Below are 15,635 nucleotides of genomic sequence, written 5' to 3' on the forward strand. Positions count from 1 at the left end.
CATGCCCAGGAGGTTTGTGGAGTTAATGGTTGTGGGTCTTGGCCCCTCTCTCCCCTGTCTGTCATCCTCTCCTTGGCCCTCACCCAGCCACATGCCGGCCCTTCCATGTACCCCCGATCTCTTGGCACAGTGACCCCACTCTGCCTTCCTCCTCAAGACTCTGGGCCACGCAAGCGTGGGGCCCAGACCTGCTTCTGCAGCTGCAACCTTGTCACATGCGAGACAGCCCGCCCTTGCCTTTGCCCGTCAGGGACCAGGATGGGGGCCTGAGCTGCTGCACGGAGCCTGGGCCTGCAGGACAGGGCCAGCAGGATGCCGCCGTGGGACGGGGCCATCGGACGGGGCCATGGGACGGGGCCGGCAGGACGGGGCTGGCAGGACAGGGCTGTGGGACGGGGCCGTGGAATGGGGCCATGGGACGGGGCCGTGGGATGGGGCCAGCAGGACGGGCCTAGCAGGACAGGGCTGCAGGACGGGGCCACCGGACGGGGCCGGCGGGACAGGGCCGGTGGGACAGGGACAGGTTGCTGCAGTTCCTGCCAGTGGGCCCAGAGCAGCCTCCTTACAGCCACCGCAGTGTCTGTTTTGTAAATTACAAACAGTTTAAGTGTTTTAGAGCCCTGGTGTGATTTTGGCGTATGCGGTTGATGATTCAGGGGGACGTGTGGAAACGACAAGCCTTATAAATTGGAACCCGCCCAAATGCCCCGTTATGGAGAGTCACACCGATCCTTAAATATTGGAGCTTAATTTTTTGAAAACATCTGTAAAAGAAGAGATTTATACCTAAAACAAGACCATACACTGTGACAGGAAGGGATTAGAGTCAATTTATTCATGTATTAGTCAAAAATTCAATTTCATATATGGTGCAGAAAAATTAAAACCTTTTCTGCATTTTATTACAAATTGTGCGTTCTCCATATGTGGAGATAAATAATTGCTAGTGTTACAAATACTTAATCTAGAAAATATTTATTAGGAACAGACAACTCATTTTTCACATGTTTCTTTGAGAACAATATTGCTCACTTTAAAAAATTAATGACGTCTTTTTGCAAGAAAAAAATGTCTACATCCCAATTCTTTTGTTTAGCATCACGTCCTACCCAAGGAAATGCAGCTGGGCAGCAGGACGAGGGTTTGGGGCTGGGACGTCCACTCCCTGAACCTGGCAGAGAGTCTCCAGCATCCTGGCATTCGGCCAGCCCTGAGCCTCAAGCCGGGGAAGGTGCGTTTGGAGAGTGTTAACATATTGTTTTCCTTCTGCTGCCCTCACTCTCCTGGGCTTGTAACTTAAAAATAAGTGTTTCTAACATAATCTCTGAGAAAGCACCAAGTAACGGCATTTGAGGATGGACTCACAGAGCCAAGAAATCACCGTCCACCGACTCTCGGCCCAGACAATCACAGAGCTAAATTATCCAGGCCCCCAGCTCAGGTTCCAGGCTTGGTGTGTGAAAGAAGGCAGGCCTCATGGGTGGCGAGATGCAGGAGCTGGCCCGGGGCCAGTGGCCTTGCATCCCAGGGCCAGCTCAGCCGTCCCTTCCAGGACGGTGACTCCAGGCCCTCCCCACCGAGTGCTCCCCGCCGAGGGCAGCTCCCAGCCTCCACCTGGAAGTCTGCCTGGGGCCTGTCTCGCCAGGCCTCCACCCTACCCCAGCTCAGAGCCAGCACCACCCACCCGCCACCCCATCCCAAGCCTGCGGGGGCGGGGGGGGATGAGCAGAACCAGCTTGGGCACTGTGCACCCTTGCCCACGACCTCTGCCCTCTGCCCTTGCCGTGCGCTTGGGGGGGCTGGGCTGGCGCGTCGTGGGGGCCGATGGCAGTGCCCCCGGAAGTCCTTGACACCCTGCTGCCCCCAGGGTGCACTAGGGATTGGATAAATAACTGCCATGTTTATTAAAAAATAAATTTGGTGCCTAACGGAAGTATTGTTTCTATACATAGAAAAAAAGCTTTAACATAAAAACCAAAACAGTTTCAAAGGCGCCGTGGCATTAATTATTCATCTCTTGCTAATGAAAACATGCCTTTGCAGGCAGCGTGGTCCCCACCCCCATGATGGGGGTCTCAGGGCTCCCCAATAAACCTGGCCTGAGAGTGAGGTGCAGGGTGCCTGGGGCAAAGGGCCTCTATGTGGCAGACCCTCTGGGGCTGGGGCACGTGTAAAACAGGGGTGACCATGGTACCCCCTCACGGCTGTTTAGTGAGCACCTACTGTGTGCCAGGCACAGGCTGCTCTAGGACTCGGGACCCAGTGGGAGACAAAAGAGACGGCCTGGCCTGGAGGAGTGGACAGTGGGTGCTGGTCACGAGGTGGACAGTGGAGGCCAGTGGGAGGGGTGGGCAGTGTGGCAGAGCACCCCGGGAGGAGGGAGATGGGGACGAAGGCTGGGAGCTTTGTCCTGATGAGATGATTCAGCCCAGGGGACATCTGGGTGGACATGCTAGTGACCCGACCTGGCTGGGCCAAGAGGCAGGGCTCCTCATGGAGGGACCAGCTTCACCGTGGCCCACAGCCCAAGGCCCTTCTCCGTCCTGCAGAGCCGCTCACTGCCCACCCTGGCAGCATGCCTATGCTGCTGGCCTGCCACGTCAAGTCCCTCTCTTGGGCTGCCTTTCTTGGGCTTCAAGTCTGCAGGGCTTGGCTGGCCCACCAGCTCAGACATCTGCCTGGGAGGGGGCTTTCCACTTGTGCCTCTTCCGGGCAGCCTCAGACCCTGCTGTCACCCTATTTCTGTGGCCAGCGAGGAACCAACCCAGTGGCTGTCCCCTGTATCAGTTAGGATGGGCAAGTTATGCTGACGTAACGAATAGCCCAAGCCTTAAAGCAACAGAGGAGGATTTCCTGCTCATAGTCAATGCCGCTGTGGGTTGTAGGGGGGCAGTTCTAAGCCGTTTGTCGACCCAGGCTGACAGGCAGCCACCAACTGGGGCGTCGCTGGGTTCTGGCCAGAGGGAGAGAGGGGACTTGCAGGCCTCGCACCCTACTCCTGCCCACAGCCCATTGGCCAGAACCGGCCACACAGCTACCACGCCAGACAGGCCGGCCTCCTGGGTGGAAAGGGGCTGATGGGAAACGCTTGGGGAGCAATGCCAGGAGCTTCACCCCAGCCTCCACCTCCCCATGGCCCCATAGCACCCCTGCCCACCGTGTGCAGCGGGCCAGTGGCACCAGGAGGCGTTGGCTGTCCCGAGGCCAGAAGGCGCTGACGGGAACCTCGCACAAAGCTAGGTCCTAAACAGAACTCCCCTGCCCAACGGGACCCTGGAGCTCCTGGCTCTTGCTATCATCTGGGGCCATCCCCAGAGAGGCCCGAGGTACTGTTCTGTTTTTCATTCATTCGTGAAACAGAATAAAGGAAACCTCTTTAAAATGAGGTTGGAGGCCAGAAGGGGAAGCCCTCACACACTTCTACTCCACCTGGGTTACAGACCCAACAGGAAGAACCCTCAGTCACCACCCCAGCAGGAGGAAGAAGATTTCCTCCTTGCCCAGCAACTCAGCTGTAGAGGAACCATCACCACCCTGAACTCTCGCTTTCCACCAATGGATTTCCATTCCAAACACCCCTCCCAGCTTCTTCCTTTTCTCTGTAAAGTAACGTTCCTCTCCCTTGTCTGCTGGGCTTCCTATGGCTTTTGCTATAGCTTGCCTGTCCTGAATTGCCATTCCTGAATAAACCCATTTTGCTGGTAAAATAACTGGCTGTTTTATTTGTTTAGGTCAACACATTCACTCTTTCATTCATTCGCTCACTGACGCATTCACAAACACCCTGACCCCCCTGGGGCCAGGCAACTTGGGCTTACACTTGGCTGGCAGGTCTCCTGGGGGACAGTGGACACTGATCCCATCAGTCACCCGGCCTGGCCAAGGCATGTGGGAGCCCAGAGGAGCATCTCTGAGCTGCACTGACAGCCGAGGGCGGGCGGGGCGCAGGTGGTATCCAGGGTGATGGCTCCCTGTGGACATGAGTTGTGCCTTCTGGCAGCAGTGGAGGGGACCAGCAGGGGCCTTTGAAGCTCTGCCAGCTCTAGAGTGGGCAGCAGAGGTAGAAGGGGGCTGCACGGAGGGGGCCACATGGGCTCTGTCCTGGTCAGCGAGGCTGCCCCTGTCCTGGCTGCCCCCTGTGCTGGGGCGGGCAGCGGCATGGTGCCCGTGACCCTGCTGCCTACGTGCGAGGACGTGGCCCCAAGGTTCATGTGCTGGGTGCCCCCCAAGGGTGACAGAGCCTGGCGGGGCATGGCCCAGCTTGGCTTGCAGAAGGCATGTGAGGAGCTGGCCCGAATACCTCAGCCTGTCTTCAGCCTGTGAGCCGGTGATGGTGGGCAGCCTGGCCCAGCCCTCCCACCTACCCCGCCACCAACAGGTCTGACCTCGCTGGAAGCATCACTCAGCCCAATATGGATTTCCTGTCTTCGCGAGGCTGCTGTGCCGGCGGGCGCAGGGGCTGAGCGGCAGCCGGCCCAGGGGTGATTTTCTGTTGTGGGGGAGGGCCGAGTGGACCTGAGCTGCCGAGATCTCGGCCTCCTCCTCCTGCCCATGGCTTGTGGATCCTCATCCAGTGTGGGCACTGGGCCCTGCCCTGCCATGTGGGTAGCCGTCCAGCCCAGAACCCTCCTCGGCTGGGACCCTCTGCCTATCCCCCAGGACACCACACCAGGGACCTTTCAAGAGTGGAGTGACTGGGACACAATCCCTGAGCTCAGCCCACATGTGATCTCACGTAGCAGAGAGCAAAGTGGTAGCCAGCTCAGAGGGGTCATCAGCTGCCTGGCATCCCACAGACATGCCCCTGGGAGAAGCACACACTTTGGTCCTTGATCTCTTCACTGCACTGGGTGGGGCCTCTGGGCCAGGGTGCCAGTGTGGGGACCCCTGGATGGTAACCGGGTGGAGACCAAGGCAGGTATGCAAACCCAGGAGGGCAGATGCCACAGCCTCACAGGCAGACACGTGCATGCACACACAGGCATGCCCACTCACGTAGCACGTTCACAGATGTACAGTGTCCACAATCACACACGTGCCCCCATGCCATCACGTTCACAGATGCACACTCAAAATTTGCTCTGGATCCCCATGCAGGGGCCTGCAGCGAGGACGCAGGGGCCCCGGGCAGGGAGAGCCGGCTGCTGTAGCAATAATTGGTCCCTGGTCCCTGGGCCTGGCTCACTTTCTCCAAAGCCAAAGGGCAGCCACAGCTTTCTGCTTTGGGAGAGGCTCTGAGGCCTCACCCCACCTGCAGGGGTCCTGGGAGCTCCCCGTGGCAGGAGCCCCAGGGCACGGGACTGCACAGTGTGGTCCTGAAGGCTGGGCATGCCCAGGCCTCCGCGAGCCCCCCATGTCTGCAGATCCGCCAGCATAGCAGCAGTGGGGTAGGGGTGAAGACGGAGGAGGAGGAAGTTGGAGATGGTGGCCAGGAGCCGTGTTCTCAGTGAGGATGGGGAACAAGACTCCAGGCCTTGCTTGGGGCCTGTGAGGGTCTCGGGACTCAGCCCAGGCCTGGGCGGCATCCACCACTCACTGGACAGGCTGACCCGGGTCCCGAGGCCCACTGGGCCACCATGCTCTCATGTGCAGCTCCAGGGTGAGGGCCAGCCAGGGGGAACGGAACTCCCAAGGCCCTCAGCCCCAAGCTGCACAGAGTAGAACTGCTCTGCTGTTAAAACAATTTCTTCTGCTCTTTAAGAAACCAGCAGCGCTTACAGCCAGCATGTCTGAACCACCCCCTGGGGCAGCGATTCTGCTGGATCCAGCCTCCTCTTGGCTTCCTGTGGGGCGACCCAGGGTCAGGATGGGCAGAGGATGCATTAGGGGCTGGCATGTTCCCTCCAGCCACTTCCAGGACTCTGAGGCACCTCTGACCCCCTAGGTCCACATCCTCTCGGCCACTATCATGGGTGGTCACTGAGGCCTCTGGGCGCTGTCCTGGGCAAGTGCAGTGGTAACTGAGATAGGACAGCACTCTGTGGGGCTGAGGCCGGTGCACACAGTGAACTCGAGAGTGTCAGAGGAGGACCGTGTGAGGGAGACCGTGGGGTGCAGCTAGGAAGTCAAGGAGGCCCTGTTGAGAAGGTGGGCCATGAGCACAGGCCCATAAGAGGAGGGAGGGTGTGCCAGGAAAGAGTGCACCGTAAGGGGGTGGTGGTGGAGGCACCAGCAACAGCTCTGTAGACCTGTGCCTCCTGAGGCATGTGAGCCTCAGAGCAGAGCTGCTCCATAAGGGGCCAGAAGGAGCATGGCAATGTCCTCTGTGATCATCCCCACCAGGCACCTGGGGGACGTTCCCCATGACTGCAGCTGGGCCTTTGACTCCTTGGCCACATCACTGGACAGCCCCCAGGACCCAGGCAGAACCTGGCTGTGTCTGGGTGCCGCAGTCCCACAGCCCCCTATCGGGTCCTGGGGCCGGGTTGGGGGCTTCGTCCCAGTCTCTTCTTCACCTTACTGTGGGGCCAACATGGCCCCCTGCACCTGCCCCCTATGCCCGTCTCCAGAGAGGCCCCGAGCTCTCAGGGTGCTCTGGGCTAGGACTCGGCCGGGGATGGACGTTTGCAGCTGGGCACCCACCCCAGGCCAAGCCGATCCTCCCGCCACCTTCCACGTGCGCTGGAGTGACTGCCCTTTGGGCTGGGATTCGCTGAAGTGTCAGGAGCAGCTTCCACATTTAATGCTGAGCAAACTGTCAACACACCACGTGACAATGAAGAGTCCATGTGAGCATGCGAGCAGGCCTTGGCTTCTGGAGCCTTCTGGGAGTGGGCCTCTCCAAGCCACCATCCTCTGTGAATGGGGTGCAGGGACTCCACAGCCAGGTGGGCAGTGCCAAGGGAGACGGAGGTCAACACTGTAGACCCCAATCGAGCCTAAGGGCAGTCTTCCCGGCTGAGCAGGGTTTGCTGCTGGGGGTCAGCCCGCAGACAAGGGGCGGCTATGAGGGGAGCCCTGCTGCCCCCTCTGTGTCCTAGCGCTGAGCACCAGCGAGTACCTGGAGGTGACAGCGCATCTGGGGTGGGCATTAGTGGTGCTTCCCCAGGCTGGCTGCTCAGAGAGCTCAGTCCCTGGGGCAGGAGTGCACGTCCCAGGAGCTGAGGTCCCTCCATGGAGATCTGTGCTGGGACTCCCAGTCCCCGGGCGAACGTCCCTGGGCCGACGATGCGTCTGCTGCCAGCCGCTGCTGTGGGCTGCGTGGTGACAGAAGGAGGTCTTAGATGAAGGGGACACACACCGGGCAAGGGGAGCCCAGGAGAGAACGGATCCACCGCATCCCTGCCGAGCGCTGACAGGGTGAGCGACGCGCTGCTGCCATGCTCCACCTCCTCTGCACACTGCACACTCGTGGCACATGCGACAGTTTGTGTGTGCACGTGTGGTTTGTGCGCCCGCAGCCAGCCCCTCTCCCTCATGGCCCACGGCGCTGGGTTTCTTGGCCAGTGTGTGTGGCTGGACTGGGAGGGTGGGGAGTCCCTGAGGGCGTGGCTGTGAGTGTCACCACTACCCCCTCTCATAGACAAGGAAACCGAGGCCTGGGGAGGCGAAGTGACCCCCACTGCCCCCCAGCAGCAGGAGGCCAGCCCAACAGCCCTGCCCAGTCTCTTCGCTGGCCCTCTGTGCTCCTTTCAGAGCTTCTATCTGTGGTTTCCCAGGTTACAAAATCACGACATTTATTCTTGATTTTTCCTGCTTAATTCTCTCCATTTGGAGGGCAGCACCTTGGGGTCCGTGTCCCAAATGTGCCCAATTATAGGAGTCACCAAGGGCACCTGCTCACCCCAGAGCCCCCAGACTACTGATCCACCCTCCAGCGACGGCCTGCCCACGTCTTTAACAGGAATGGGGGATCTTGGGGTTGGGCGGGGCTAGGAAGGCGGTCTGTGGAGGGAGGAGTGCTCTCACAGAGGAGATGGGACAGCAGTTGACGCTGGGTCCCCTCGTGTCTTGCTGCCCAGGCTGGGTCCTCGAAGCTAATTGTGCGTGTGAGCTTGGCCCAGTGCCGACATGCCCTGAGCGGGGCGCAGGGCCTCCCTGAGTCTTGTGGAGGTGGCCGGGCCCTGGACCAAGCCTTGGCCTGAGCAGAGGAGGTCCAGGCAGCTTGGCGGCCCCAGGCTGTCCCCACCACAGTAGGATCCATGCCCCTCCCCGCTCTTGCTGCACGTTCCCGTGGGCCTGAAGCTATTTCTGCTGCACTGGCCTCTCCACTCCACCAGGCTTCAGTGAGCAAAGATTGTGCCGACGTTGACAGAATGGGCGCTGAGGCGCCTGAGTGACACTCTGTCCAGGAGAAGGCCCAGTTAGGAGGGGAAGTGAGGGGGCTGGGCAGGCTGGGCGGAGTGCAAGGGTGGCCACACGCCGCCTCTGGTCACTGGTGCCAGCAGGTGGACTGCATAACTCTGCAGCGACAATGCTGGGTGCGGGAGAGGGAGCCTTTCCCCCCAGGTGCCCACTTGGTGCCACGCCTGTCAGACCCCAAAACCTGTGTGTCCAGGTGCTGGCTGGGTGCCAGACTCAGGTGCACAGACTCCAGCCAGGTGCAGAGGGGAGGTGGAGGGTGGGCATAGCACCTTGGGCAGGACACAGGAGGACATGGATCCACTGTGGGCAGCTGGGGCTAGGGGCCAGGGACCCCTACCACCCCTGCAGCCGGGCTGGCAGGTCTCTGGGAAAGCCTCTAGTGGGTGAAACCTCTCTCGGGTCCCACGTGCCTTCTCAGGGTGCTCCCTGCTCCTCAAGTCAGCGCCCCTCCCGGAGATGGCTGCATGTGGCCAGCACACAGCTGGCCTTGGCGACAGAGCTGTAATTGAGGAATTTCCTGGCTAAACGAACAGCTGGCCACAGTGTGCAGCATGGACTGTGCCTGGGACCAGGCCTTAGGGCGTCCTCCCTGGTGCCAAGGGCAGGCACATGGCCCAGTGTGGCCAGCGATGTGATGTGGATGTGTTGGGAGGGGGAGGAGGGAAGGTTGCTGAGACCCAGGGTTCAGCAGGATCCCTGGCCAGCCCTCTCTCCCCTTCCCTCCATCCCCCACCCCCGCACAGACCTTACATGTTGGAGGGGGTCTACCAAGGAGTTTCTCAGGGTCTGTGGACTCCCAACTCCCCATCTTACCCTGCACAGGGCCGGAATTTCCTCACCCCTGACCCCAGCCATGCGGGCCATGGCCTATTCCTTGGAGATGCACCCCCCCGATGCAGCACCTTACCCCACACACCACCGTCAGGCCACCCCATCCATGTGCCCAGCTCAGCCCCTGCTGGATGCTCAGCCCCTGCTCCCTGCCCAGCCCGCCCTGCCAGCCCCCAAGGCCTAGTGGGGGACCCAGGTGGAGGAAGGATGAGCTGCTATTGTCAGGACTGAGGACCACCCACACTTGGAACTATGGCAGTGGGGGGCCTGGCTGGGGCAGGAGGGGTGTGCGAGGTCCCCAGAGCCAAGATTGTGTGTGAGAGGTGCCAGGCAAGCCTTCCTCCAGCTCCTCCCCACAAGGTCTCAGGGAGGGGAAGGGGGCACTACATGCCTGGGGCTGGGTCCCTCCACTCTGTTTCCAACGGCTTTGCCAGTCAAGGCTCTGGGACTGGAAGTGAGGGGCACTGTCCCCCCATTCGGGCTGCCTGCCTGCTCACAGCACTCTATGTCCCTGGGCCCTGAGGGGGCAGAGGCCAGGGCAACAGGCCCAGGGTCCCCTGAGACTCCCTGCCCCACCCCCAACTCCCCTATGGGCCAGATCCTGGGTGTTCTCCTGCCCTGAAGCCTGGATTTCAGTCCCCACCCCCACGTGAGCACACTCGCTTATTAGCACTGCTTTGCACGGATTTTGCAAGTCAAATCCTGCATTATTGAGCGCCTACTCAAGTCTCCAGCTTGATATGAAGACAGCTGAGCTGGAGGCCAGCTGGGAGCAAGGAGGCTCTGGGACCCCAGAGGCAGGTGAGGCAAAGCCTACAGCCTTGTCCTTCCACAAACATCCAGTCGTCTCCCTCCCCATCCTCAGCCTTGCCCTGGCCCAGCCCAGCACCCCTCACTGGGTTCCCCAGGGAGACCCCGCCCTACCCTGCGTGAGCAACAGGTAAAGCCAACAGGTGAGCCCACACACCTGAGTTAGGTCCCCACCCTGTGCCCCACCCCACCAAGTCTCCTGAGGCTCAAGCTAAGTCATCCTCTCCTGCCTCAGGGCCCCGCACAGGCTGTTCCTTCTGCCAGGATGGCCGTTCTGATACCTGCTTGACCAGGTGGTGTGGGGAAGTGTGAGTTGCTCCTTCCACAAGGCCCTCAGGGACTGAGCAGCTATGACACATGCAGGCTGGCTTTCCACGGGGCGGAGCGTATTTTCAGGCTCTCCAGGAAAGCCCTTCATCTGGAGCACCCACTGCTCCTCGCTCCCCGACGCCTTCCAGCAGTGTTTTGGGTGGAAGACAAGGGCTGCTGGCCCTGGGTCCTTGGTTGTGGCCCTCTCCTATCCGTGCTGCATTGGCCCCCAATGCCCTCCCCAGCTTTTCCTTCTCTGCAAGACCCAGTCCCCTATTTGTACCCACTGGTGACAGTGGGACCCAGCCCCAGGGGCCACAGGAGACAGACAATGGGTGGCATGGTAGGAGGCTCACGTCTTGGTCATCAGGAGGAGGAGCGGGCTCAGGGCTGGCCGAGGTCAAGGACCCCTAGGCGGTGCCGTCTGTCCTCGGGGCCCGGCTCTGGCTCACACTGGCCCTGTGGTCCCAGGATGGTGGACACTTTTCTAGGTGTCATAGTTGTTCCCACGTCCTCTCTCCAGACGAAGGAAGCCTTTCTAGGAGAGACCAGCATGTGCCTGACGCTTGCCTGTCACCGGCAGAAGACCGGATCACCCTGGGCCGTGTTTTGGGATGGTTGAGTCAATAACCAATGTAATTAGGGTTCTGTCAGCAGGGCGAGAGGAGCTCTGGGTAAAGGCTCAGACTCCAGGGCTGAGTAGCGCAGTCAAGGCCACCTTCCAGAGGGAGGTAGCCCCAGAGCCAGGTCTTGGAGTATCCATAGGCCTCGTTAGGGTGGAGAGTGCTGAGTGCCAGGCACTGCGCTTGCTGCCTGGAATGCCCACGACAGCTGGCAAGGACACTGAGGCACCCCGGATGCCGCTGTGGGGGCAGAGGATGCTGGGCCTCCCTGCTTTGCCGCACAGCAGTTCTCACCCTGTGCACGTCCTATTTCTGGAGGGCAGCTCTGGGTGCTTCTGTTTGGTTGTGTTAATTGGAGTGCATTTTTACAGAATGAGCCTAATGCGGTGGGGAAATCTGCAAAAGTCTTTGTGCTCCAGTGAACCTCGTGTGGGAGCAGGTCTGGGGGGCGTCTTTGCCCCTTGGACACATCTGTCCCCAACAGACCAGGGTCCACGCAGGCAGGGCAGGGCAAAAGCCGTCCATGAACCCCGCCTGGGTCCCTGAACAGACCAGCCCCAGCAGTGGGAGCGAAGGGCCACAGGCTCCCCTGGGCATGGCAGGCATGGAGGTAACAGCACCACGGCCCCTGCCTGTGTGGTCACCCTGAGTCGGGCTTGGCCTGGGACGTGGCCTCACGGCCAGCTTGTCCCTTTGCAGGTCTGGAGGGAGTCTGTGCCTGGAGCAGGCTCTGAGTCCCGTCCTTCCCCTGTGGGCAGCAGGCCCCTGCTGGCCCTGCCGTGCGATCAGCTGCAGGAAGGAAGGAAATGCTGTGTGTGCAATGCCCAGGATGGTGGGCAGGCTGAGCACTCAGCTGATGTCCAGGTGAGGGGTCCCTGCAGCAGGCTCCAGTGCCCGACAGGGGTGAAGTGTGCTCCAGTGGCTCAGCCTGCTGGCCCCACGACTTACAGCACAGGCTCTGGGGACTCCCTCAGCCTGCTGGGCCTGGGAATCCAAGTGTGTGCTCCATGCCAAGGTCCACGGGCCAAGAAGACAGGCCTGCTGGATGGAGGGAGGAAGCCCTGGGGGGATGGAGCAGGACGCCCATCTGGCCCCCCTGCTGGGGGCCTCGCCGTCTTGGCAGTCTGTGAGCCCCAAGCTGGGCCCCTCTCACAGCAGCTTCATGAGCCACAGGGGCCCCTTCCATGAGGGTTTACACATCTCTCCCAACAGGCAGGAAAACTGAGGGCCAGTCAGAAGTGGGGACCTGCCCTGGGCCAGGACTCAGTTCCAGACCTCTGCAAGCCCTGGCCGTGTGGGGTCTGAGCCCTGTGGATCCATTCCATGACCATCTGGCTGCGTGGGGATCAGCCTGGGGTACCATGGAGGGCTTCCTGGAAGAGGGGGTCGTGTCAGAGCTGAGTGTTGAAGCAAAGTGGACGGTACTCGCAAGAGGATCCCGAGGCATTCTGTGGCTGGGAGCTGGGGTGGGCAGTAGCGTGGGGAGATGGGGCAGGACCCCCAGATTCCCCCTGGATTCCAGCCTGGCCACGTGGGGAGGGCCGCATCCAGAAGGCTGTCTCCCTGGGGCTGCCCAGTCCTTGAGTGGGGAGCCCTGCCAAGCCCCAGGCTGTAACGTGCATGGGGCCAGGCCTGTCATCCACGTTTCCAGGGCAGCCTCAGCCCAGCACAGGATGGGAAAGAGTGAGGGGTGGGAGCGAGGCAGGACCAAGGGCAAGGCCATTTGCAGCAGGTGTGTTTGAACAAGGGTGGCCTCAGGTGGGTCCAATCCTGCCCAGACATGTCACATCACACATCTGGCCCTCAGCATCCTCACCTGCACACCAAGGGCATCAGCAGCCTTTTCCTGTGAGGACACAAAGGAGACGAGGTGTGTGGGGCGCCCATCCCACGCCCGGGCGGCCGAGAGCTGGGGTAGGCGCCCAGGCTGTCCCTGGCCCCAGCTCATCCAGCAAATAAACACATCCCTGTAAACACATTTCCGGCATGTTCTCAGTCTCACTGGACCTTAGTCTACCACCAACTGCTGAACGCTCTGCTGCTTCTATTATTTCAGAACTAATTTAAGGATTAAATTAGTAATCTTCCAATTACTGTGCAAAGCCTGGGGCAGCCAGATAAATGGGGTCAGGTGCTCCCATCCAAGGACGCAGGCCAACCTTGCAGCCCCTGGGTGGGTGGCAGCACAGGGTGTCCCCAGGGACCTCTCGGCCCGCAGAGGGCCCGAAGTCATGTCTCAATGCCCTCCCAGGGCCCCAGGGTCAGGGCTGGCAGAGAAGTGACCCTCGGGAGCAGCCCAACCCCGAGCCCAGGACCCTGGGAGGGCTGGTTGCCTGCCCCATTCACCCACAGTGAGCCCTGGCCCTGGGTGTCACCCTCCAACGACGGCACACGTGGTGCCAGTGTGGCCAGGGCCTGGGACATGAGGACTGGCCTGGGAGCTGTGAAGGTTTCTGTGCACAGGTTCCCTGTGGCTGGCCCGGCATCCTTGGACAGGGGCCGGGGCGTCCGTGGTAAACCAGCAGTTGGCGTCGGGGGAGGCTGACATGCTCACCACTGCTCCTCATAGCTTTAATCAGCTTCCTACGCAGGTCTCAAGTTCCGGGAGACGGAGGCTGGACATCAGAATCAGCCGCCTGCCTGCCTGGGTCCAGTGGGCCCGACCTCAGGGAACAAGCAGGGCCAGGGTGAGAGGCTGGGGTCCTGGTGGGGACAGGCAGGGGCCAAGCCCGTTGCCCTGGGCCCAGCACGCCCACCCCCTCCCGGCCCCTCGCCAGCACAGGCCGGTGATCTCATCTCTTCCTGGTCTGTAAATATCACCCAAATGCTCACGACTCCCAAATTGTCCTCCAGCCGGGCCCCTCTCCTGAGCTCAGCCTGCACAGCCCACGCGACGCCCCCGCCCAGATGTCTCCTGGGCTCCGGCAACAGCGGCCGCTCCTCCTGGCACCCCACTCAGGGATGGGGCCCATGCCGGCTGCTCAGGGCAGACACTGAGAGCCCCGCCTGCCACCTCTGCCAGGTCCAACTCAGAATGTGGCCACATCCCTCCTGGTCCCCCCACCCCCATCCTCGAACCTGGCCAGATTGTTTGTCCCCCGTTGCCCCACTGCACAAGCCCCCACAATTCTCAGGAAGTCAGATGCCACTCCTGTCCTCCTCGGGAGAAAGTCCCCAAGGCCTGCGGGACCTCCCCAACATGACTCTGGTCCACCTGGGCTCACCCTTCCTCCTGCTTTGCCCTCAGACCCTTGTCCCCACTCCCCACCATGGCCTCAGCTTTCCCCTACTGGGAGACAGGAGGGTGTACCCCAAGGGATGGGCTGGGGCTCCGGCAGTGCCAGGAGGAGCATGTGGCTGTGGAGGCAGGGCCCATGGAGGGTATCTGGGGAGGTCAGCCAAGTCACAGCTCAGTGTGGGCCTCCTGAGGACCAGCTTGTGATGACAGGCACAGTCAGCCTTAAAAATGCCCTGAGGGCAGACAGGCACCTCTCAATGAAGAGCAGCCTCGAGAGAGGTAGTGAGTACCCTGTCCCAGGAGGCATGCAAGCTGAGGAGCTCAGGTGGGCCTCAAAACGCTGCAAATGGGTGTCTGTGGTTTCCTGGCTGCCAGGGGGGTGGTGGGAGCCCAGGGGCCACTGTGTTGTGAAACAGCCCCCCAGCCTCACCTTGGAAGCCCCCCCACCCAGATCTAGCAGTTTGGCTGCATCTGCCTGGGCATGGCAGGGGTTGCTCAGGAGAAAACTGGATAAAGAAACTTCTGCCCATGCTCCCTCTGCCCACCAAAGTCCGGTTCTGGCTGTGCAGTCCCAGAGACAGGGTGCCAGGGGGTGCTGAAGGTGGGCCTTTAGCCATGGGGCAGAGGCTGCCCAACACGTTGCCGCCAGATGCCACAGAGCCGCCTCTGCTGAGGCTCCAAGCGGGGCACGGAGGTCTCCTGGGCCCAGAGAGGCAGGGGCGGGAGCCCGTGTGGGGCCTGCCTGAGCAGCCTGCTCTCAGCCTAGGGGCAAGGCAGCTGGGCCTTGGAGCTCAGATATGCTGGCGTCCACTGCAAGGAGGGGCAAACTGCCAGCACCCATGCAGGGGGTGGGCAGTGCCAGTGGGCCCAGGCTCGAGGGTCACCTGGAGGAGAAGGAGTGTGTGGGAGACCCCGCCTGAGGAGCGGTAAAGGCCAGCCCGGAGAGGCGGGACGTGCCCCCACAGCACCCTGACTCTGCCCAGGCAGGGGGAGGGTCTGACCTCCCACCGGGAACAGAAGAGCCTGTGGGGGAGCCAGGGGGCCTGGCTGCTGAGCACTTTGCCCCTCCCCCTCTTCCCTCCCCTAGGCTTCTGGAGCCTGGGCCACCCCCACGGCCATCTGGCTCCACCAGGAACGCTCCCCACTCCCTCCCCAACTCACTCAGTTCTCCCTCTCCCCCTGCTCCCCCAGGCCCTGCCCTGAGGGGACGGGGAGCCTTGGCCACGTGGCCTCTCTTCCCTTTGTTCTGAGTCCTCACAGGCCCAGGCCTGGAGAAACCGGTGTGTGCATATTTCTGCCTGTGCCGCGTGTACTCTGTATTTGCGCGTGCATGTGTGTGCACACGTGTCCCTGCTCCGCCTGTGTTGTGTGTGCACGTGTCTGCAGGGGCACACAGACCCACATGGCCTGCGCCTGGGCTCGGGCATGGTATACGTGCAGGGCGCCCTGGGCACATGCCCGTGCAGGTGTGGCTGCAGGTCTGGCATGTGACCACGGGCAGTGGTGTGAGAGTGCACACA

At 61.3% G+C, this 15,635-nt stretch overlaps 1 protein-coding gene across 3 annotated transcripts in view; it reads left to right on the forward strand.

Annotated features, from left to right (window-relative positions):
- Window positions 1-15,635, forward strand: part of DGCR8 (DGCR8 microprocessor complex subunit) — a 238,031-nt gene that overhangs the window by 147,979 nt on the left and 74,417 nt on the right. The gene's annotated exons all lie outside the window — the stretch shown is intronic.

This window comes from Diceros bicornis, chromosome 35, assembly GCF_020826845.1.
Source record: "Diceros bicornis minor isolate mBicDic1 chromosome 35, mDicBic1.mat.cur, whole genome shotgun sequence".
NCBI classification, from domain to species: domain Eukaryota; kingdom Metazoa; phylum Chordata; class Mammalia; order Perissodactyla; family Rhinocerotidae; genus Diceros; species Diceros bicornis.